Source organism: Carcharodon carcharias, chromosome 15, assembly GCF_017639515.1.
Source record: "Carcharodon carcharias isolate sCarCar2 chromosome 15, sCarCar2.pri, whole genome shotgun sequence".
In the NCBI taxonomy this organism is placed as follows: Eukaryota; Metazoa; Chordata; class Chondrichthyes; order Lamniformes; family Lamnidae; genus Carcharodon; species Carcharodon carcharias.
In genome coordinates this window covers 119,035,049-119,042,854 of record NC_054481.1, presented here as the reverse complement: position 1 = coordinate 119,042,854, position 7,806 = coordinate 119,035,049, and the positions used below count along the sequence as shown (strand labels likewise).

The window sequence follows — 7,806 nt, the reverse complement described above, 5'->3', positions numbered from 1 at the left end:
TTCAGAGTGAAGTGACTGCACCTTCTGATCAACATGACACTATTGCAACCCAGACTGTCCCAGACTTTTTCAAGAGTTTTATATAAGTTTGAATAATTAGCTAGAAAAGGAAGATCAAACCAAGCCTTCACCTGTAGGCCTGCATCTCAACTGTTGGATCAATCGTATATTCATAAACCATTGTAAAGGGAACAACACCTTACATTTATATTGTGTCTTTAACATAGTAAAATGTACCTAGGTGCTTCACAGCAGTGATTATCAAATAAAATTTGACATGGAGCCATATAAGGAGAATTAGAACAGACTATAAAATCATGGTCAAAGAAGTGAGTTTTAAGAAGTGTCCTAAAGGAAGAGAGGTACAGACACAGAGGTTGCGAGAGACAAAAACAATCCTGTCAAATCATTCACTGTGTTGGAGGGTGAAATACAAGGAGAAACAGCCAAGGCCTGGCTATGTAGTGGGATGTTGGTGTTTAATATAATTCTTCTCTCTACTACTTAAGCATGACATTAACTGATTCAAAGTAAGCAGATCAAACCTTTTATAAAGTCACCCAAGAAAGGATATCAGAAAAACATGCTCAAAGGTAGTAGCTTCAAGACTGGCAGAGATAGGAGGAAGGGAAGTTAGACAGAACCTTTTCATCCCAAAAGGTGATCGAGCTATGAAATCAGAAAATGAAGAAGGAAAGGAGGTGCCAATATAATTGAGTTCAAGATCAAGAAGCCACTGGATGTTTTTCTAGAGAGGGAAAGGATTGGGCGATATAGTGAGAAAGTGGATGGGGAGGCACATTCTTTATAAAAAACCAAGCTTTTCATTGGGACTGAAAGATTATTGACCTGAAAGATTAACTCTGTTTCTCTCTCCACAGATGCTGCATGGCCTGCTGAATAGTTCCAGCATTCTCTGTTTTTATTTCAGATTACTAGCACCCGCAATATTTTGCTTTTGTACAGGGGTTGGGTCTAATGACCTAGTGCCACTCTAGGACTTAATCTCAGATTCCTAGCTGACACTTCAGGGCATTACTGAGAAAGTAAACTTAAACAAGTACAAAGTGTACTCTATAACATACTGCACACAAGATAGAGGTTAGTGCTGAAAACTGCCACTGGCTTCATTCCTCAAACAGTTTGCTGTAGAAGTTTTCAATATTATAAATGCTTTTAATGTTTGATACATGTTGTTATAGAAAAATTAAATGTCAGCACTGCTTGTACAGGCTACCTATGGGGATGGCAGAAACAATTAATATTGATTTGTTCAAATTAAAATTAGACAAATTTAAGATACAATATATGAATAATTTGAGACATGGCAGTGGTAAGTGTAACATACTTGGCATAAACAGGTGACCTTGAACCTATGGATTCCCAAAGCTTTCCACCACTGGGGCTTTATTAACTTCACACCTGGATTTGCTGTAGACTGACTGATAGAGCTTGAGTGGAGTGATTAGTCAACAACTCCATTATTGTTGCATCCTGCGACTACCAGGATGGCAGAGGACAAAAGAATTTGGTTGATTTTCATCTAATAGTTCCTACATAGGTGGCTTAGTGTGTACAGTGTTTTATTTGTAGCAATGATCTTCATAGGCAGTAAGGCCTGCACAGACAGACGCCTGAAACAGATGAGAGGAGATATTAACAAAAATAAAAATAGCTGGAAAAACTAAGCAAGTCTGACAGCATCTGCAGAGAGAAATATAGTTAGCGTTTCGAGTCCGTATGACTTTTCATCAGAACTAAGGAAATATAGAAATGAGGTGAAATATAAGCTGGTTGAAGGGGGGGGTGGTGGGACAGGTAGAGCTGGATAGAGGCCAGTGATAGGTGGAGGCAAAAAAGAAATTGCCAAAGATGACATAGACAAAAGGACAAAGGGGTGTTGACGGTGGTGATATTAGCTAAGGAATGTGCTAATTGTGACATTAAGGGTAGAAAGCAGGACGAGCAAGTGACAGATGGCCCGAGTGGGGGTGGGGTGGGGGGTAGGGATCAAAATAGGCTAAAAGGAGATGATGTTCAACTTGCAGCTGGACCTAGGCCCCGTCCTTCGCCTGTGCTAAGATATCAGGTGCCAACTGGAGTAGCAACATGAGTTCTACAATTGTCTAAGGACATTGTTTACATGGATTTCCAGTCAAGCTTTAATATGTTTCCATGCTGGAGACGGTTAGCAAAAATGAAAGCCCTTGGAACTGGATGCAAACTATTGGCATAGATTGGAAATTGGTTAGAAGATAGGAGACAGAGAGCAGGGATAATGAAAAAATACTCCATTTGGCAGGATGTGACTAGTGGTGTTCACCAGGGATCTGTAGTGGAGCCTCAGCTTTGCACTAGGTTTATCAATGACTTGAATGAAGGAATAGAGAGCCATAGATCCACATTTTTTTTTGTGACATTAAGTTAGAAGACGTAGTGAGTAGTTGGGAGCAGAAAGTTGTAAAACGGCATCAATGAATTCAGGGTGAAGACAACATTGATTGGGATGGAATGCTATGATGACCCCCATGGAGGAACAGCCTGGCAATATTGACTACCTAGGCTCACATGTGAAAATTGGGCACATGAATGAGATACTGGGGAGGGTGGGGTGGGGTTGCAGGGAACTGCACCCAGTAACTTCAGGAAATGGGGAGATAATTCCAGGAAGGAAGGAGGAGGAATTTCAAACATCTGTGAGTACTACATGGTAGCAACACTTTTCCCAAGTGGGGAAATGTTTTTCATATGGCAAGGACCTCGATGGCGCCAGAAATGATCAAACCAAACAGAATAGTCTGGAGTCCGACTTCAGTGCCTCACACAAGACTCATTTATATTCTATTTCTCTAGCAGAAACAAAAGGGATAGTGTCTCCTCGTCTCAATAATCACACAAGGAGACAATATCCTGGAGAATAGAAACTCCATGGTCAATGGGAAGGGGTTAGGGGCTGGAGGGGGAGACCTCCCCACACAGAGCTCGGCATAAGATGGATGATTGCTGCAGGGGGTCTAATTACAGTGGGGCAGCTGAGAGTGTCAAACTGCTATCCGCAGAGGATGAATGAACCCAGGGACTAGAAGAGGGCAGGAGGAGGAAACTTGCTGGATTAGATGCAAAGCAAGGCAGCACATCTGTCAGTTATTAAGACAGCCCGCCTGCTTCCTGCTTGTCACTGAAAAAGCTCTGTTATAGATCACTGTGCGAGGGGTTGGAATGTGTAACATGGCCCATAATTACTACGTGAAAAACGATATTAATAAGCTGATAGCTGGCAGGCTGTATCAAAGATTGTTTCTGGAGAATTGGGAGCAGTGGATAATTTGAAGCTGCTGCTTGCCAAGCTACCTTCGGCACAAATCCTGACAGCCCTGGCTCAGTGCGTAGCACTCTTGCTTCTGAGTCAGAAGGTTGTAACATCAAGACCTGCTCCAGCTGACATTTCCAGTGCAGAACTGAGGGAGTGCTGCACTGGCCAAGGTGATTTCTTTAGGATGAGATGTTAAATAGAGGTCTGGCTTCCTGTTTGGGGAGATGGTGAAATGAAATTCCACCGGATGCTGGTGGAATTTAATTTCTATTAATAAATAAAAAATCTGTAATTGAAAGCTGGACTCAGTAATGGTGACCATGAAACTATCATCAATTGTTGTAAAAGCCCATCTGGTCCACTAATGTCCTTTAGTAAAGGAAATCTGCTATCCTTACCTGGTCTGGCCTACATGTGACTCCAGATCTACAGTAATGTGGTTGACTCTTAAATGCCCTCTGAAATGGCCTAGAAAGCCACTCATTTCAAGGGCCAATTAGTGGTGGGCAACAAATGGTGGCCATGCCACTTACACTACATCCCATGAAAATATAAATTAAAAAAATGATGGTCATAAGGGATTCTTTGCTGAAGAAGGCAGGGGAGTTCTCCCTGAAGTTCTGCCTAATATTTATCCCTCAACCATCACTAAAAAATACAGCTTATCTGGTAAATTATCTCACTGCTGTTTGTGTGATCTTACTGTGCACAAATTGGCCGCCACATTTCCTACAGTAGTGACAACAGAATTCAAAGTATTTTATTGGTTGTGAAGCGCTTTGGGAGATCTGTAGGTGGTGAGCGGTGATATATAAATGCACATCTTCTTTCTTTCCTTTGATCTACCCTCTGCCTTGAAGATGACTCCAGGGAAAGGATGCTGCCCAGCATGCAGTAGCATCGGCTCTGAGCTCAGACACCAGGCTGTTCAAGCATGGAAGGCATCACAGCTGAGCCTGACATTGTCCTCACCCAATATATGAGCACTGTAGTTCAAGGGTTATGTTACTGAACTAATTAATCCATGGAACATGAGTCCAAATCCTGCCTTGATAAATTCAGTTTTTAAAAGTTATCTGGAAATAAAAAAAGCTGGTGTCAGTAAAAGTGACCATGAAGCTATTCGACTGTCATAAAAATCCAGCTGATTCGCTGAAGTCCCTTTGGAGAAGGAAACTTGCTGTCCTTACTCGCTCTGGCCTATCTGTGATTCCAGCCCCAACACAAACATGGACGACTTTGAACTGCTCTTTGAAATGGCCAAGGAAACCATTTAGTTGTCAGGCCAATCTGGGATGGACAATAAATGCTGGCCTTGCCAGTGACACCCACATCCTGAGAATGAATAGCAGCAATGACTGGATAAATGGCTGGTTTTCTTTTCACCTCCCACCACCCCACCTCCCTTCAGCCCAAACACGGGAGACCAACTGTAATCCCATGCCTGCAAAGACCAATTAAGTCAGATTGGACCATAGAATTGAGTCTAGGTTTTACTTGCGCTGTGAGTGCTGGTATCATACCAGGATCTGAAGTTCTCATCAGAAGGAGAAATGGTTCAGGTTTCTTCTTAATGCTCCTACTAAAAAAATGTTGTTTTATTCTTGCAAATACTCTTGACAGGGTTGCTAATGGAAGTGCTGATACCTAAATAGCGTCATAGTGAACCCAGACCTCTCAGTCTGCCCTATATTGAAAGGCTGCAATTCAGGCCTATGCCCAGTGCAGGAGCTCAAAGTTTCTGGAGGATGACTAAACATTGCAGTTTTCCTCAATTCTTCTGTTTCATTATGGGACGTTCCGATTACAATAGGGCAGGTAAGGGGTGTAACCAGAATAGGTCTGACTCCATTGCTCTATTTCTCGATTGCACAGTGAGGTGGATGTCATCTGTTACATTTCCTGGGACAAGACAGGCCTCAGCTGCATTTAATTGTGATGGACTAAGGTTTCAGTCCCTGTGATGCTGTGATGGTTGAGATGGGAAAGAGAAGGGGGGGATGTTGAGAGATGGGGAAAGAAGAGAGATGTGGAAAGGAGAAAAATAGAGGAGAGAGAGGAAGGAGAAAATGAGGGAAGGAAAGGGAAAAGTAGAAAGAGGGAAAGTGAGAGAGGAGGAACAAGAAAGAGGAGGAAGGAGAGGGGGGGGGGGGGGGGAAGAGAGGGAAGGAGAGAGGAGGGAAAGAGGGAAGGAGAAAGACCAGAAGGAAAAAAGAATAGAAAAAAGGGAAAGGATAAAGAGGTCAAAGAGTGTGAAGTAGAAAGACAATAGGAAGAAGAAAGAGGGTAAAAGCGAAAGAGGAAGGAGAGTGAGGAGGAGGATGGGGGAATGTAATCGAATTTTTATGTCACAGTATGTGGAACAATCAGAGTCCAGCAATGAGCTGAATGATTGTGTTTCAAGAGAAAGCCATCCTACAATGTATTTTTGTGCAGGTGGTGAAACAGTGCAGCCCTGGGAGCTATACCACTGCATTGCGTGCTCCACTTATTCTTGAAAACAATGCTCTATTAAAACATGGGTGGGAGAGTGTCAATGCCCAGGCCTACTCCCTCTTTCTGCAAATGAACTAATGAGCAATGAAGGTGGCCCCAGTTGAACTCAGTTGAACTTATTTACTATAAGTTATACAAAGTCCATTTCCTGCCCCACAGACCAGGAGTGAAGCAGGTCGGGGTCATTTCCAGTTAATTTCACTCCCAATTCTGGGCCAGGATCAGGGATTTTTTTAAGAGAGAATGCTATAGAAAAAGATGCAATGAGACAGAAGAGAAAAAAGAGAATCACAAGGGACAGAGGGTAAATGTGTGTGACATAGAGAAAAAGAGGCAAAAATAAAAAGAGAAATGAAAGTGAGAGAACAAGTTAGAGTGGGTACACTGAGAGAGATAGAGAGAAACAAAAATTACCAGGCGCAAGAGAGCACAACACAGAAATACAGAGGACGAAAAGAGAGTCAGTAAAGAAAGTTTATGGAAGAAAAATAGACAAAAAGAGAGTGAGAAGGAGACAGGCGGGGAGACAGCGTACAACATAAAATCATTAGGGAAAGAAGAAGACAGAGATAAAGACAGTAAGAGGGATATGGAGAGAGGCAGAAGAACAAAGACAAACAGATAAATCCTCACCTGATACAACTGAGAACATCAAAACCAGACAGGTTCAAACAAAACCGGCAGCGCAGTGTTGGCACATCACCCTTCAGCACTGAAGGACATGGGGCAAAGGAACAACAACTTAATCCAACATCTCCTGAATAGATTTAGTTCCTATTGTTTTTGGTGAATATCAACATGGCATGAAATTCACATGGCTTGCTGGCCCCTGGTGGGAGATGTCAACCATTACAGTTTAAAAACACCAGAAACTCAAAAGTCTTTCAACTAACACTGTGGGGCAGGAATGTACAAAAGCTTACTATTAATATAAAACACCACTCTTTGCTATTTAAGGGACATGTAAGCTAGTTTAAAATAAATGGATTAACACACTTCATTAAATTAGCAAAGGGAGGGTTGCAAGTGGGCTTGCAGCAAACAAAAGCTGAATTGTTCCACAGTGCCATTGCAAGACAACTGTGGGTTTGAAGAGGCAGATTAAAAGGTTTTGCTCAGTTATAAGGTGGGAATGTTTGACAAAGAGCAGGACCTAAGGCTTGCGAGATCTAATATGCACATACAATTTCACAGGTATTAAAAAAGTCTGCAAATCAACACAGTAACTTGCATTTATATAACACCCGATATTCAGCAGAGATCTGAGTGAAGAATCATCACGTCTGGCAGAGGGAAAGGAGGCAAAGGACTGGGTAAGGCGGAGCAAAGCGGCACCGCAAAGTGCTTCGTGATAACATCCAGGGCACCACCAAACCAGCAATCTGCCGCCTGGCTCGCCGTGGCAGTGTCAAGCGGATCTCGGGTTTGATCCATGAGGAGACTCGTGGGGTGCTGAAGGTTTTCATGGAGAATGTGATCAGGGATGCGGTCACCTACACTGAACACGCCACGAAGGTCACTGCCATGGATGTGGTGTACGCTCCGAAACGCCAGGGCCACACTCTCTATGGATTCTGCGGCTGAACAATTCGACCCTTTAATGAGTAAAACACCCCAAGGTTATGCTGAACTTGTATAAGACATTAGTTTGGCCTCAGCTGGTGTATTTCATCCAGTTCTGGGCATCGCACTTTAAGAAGGATGTGACGGCATTTGAGAAAGTGCAGAAAAGATTTAAGAGAATGGTTCCATGGATGAGGAACTTCAGTTATGAAGATAAATTGGAGAAGTTGGAACTGTTTTCCCTACAGAAGAGGAGATGTGATATTGGTATTCAAAACAAGAGGGCACAGGTTTAAGGTAATTGGCCAAAAAAGCAATAGTGACATGAGGAAAAACTTTTTCACACAGTGAGTGGTTAAGGTCTGGAATACGCTGCCTGAGAGTGTGGTGGAGGCAGGTTCAATTGAGGCATTCAAGAGCGAATTAGACTGTTA

At 42.7% G+C, this 7,806-nt stretch overlaps 1 pseudogene; it reads left to right on the top strand.

The window, feature by feature from the left end:
- Positions 1 to 510: 510 nt before the first annotated feature.
- LOC121288464 lies at positions 511 to 7,393 on the top strand (annotated as a pseudogene).
- The last annotated feature ends 413 nt before the right edge of the window (positions 7,394 to 7,806 follow it).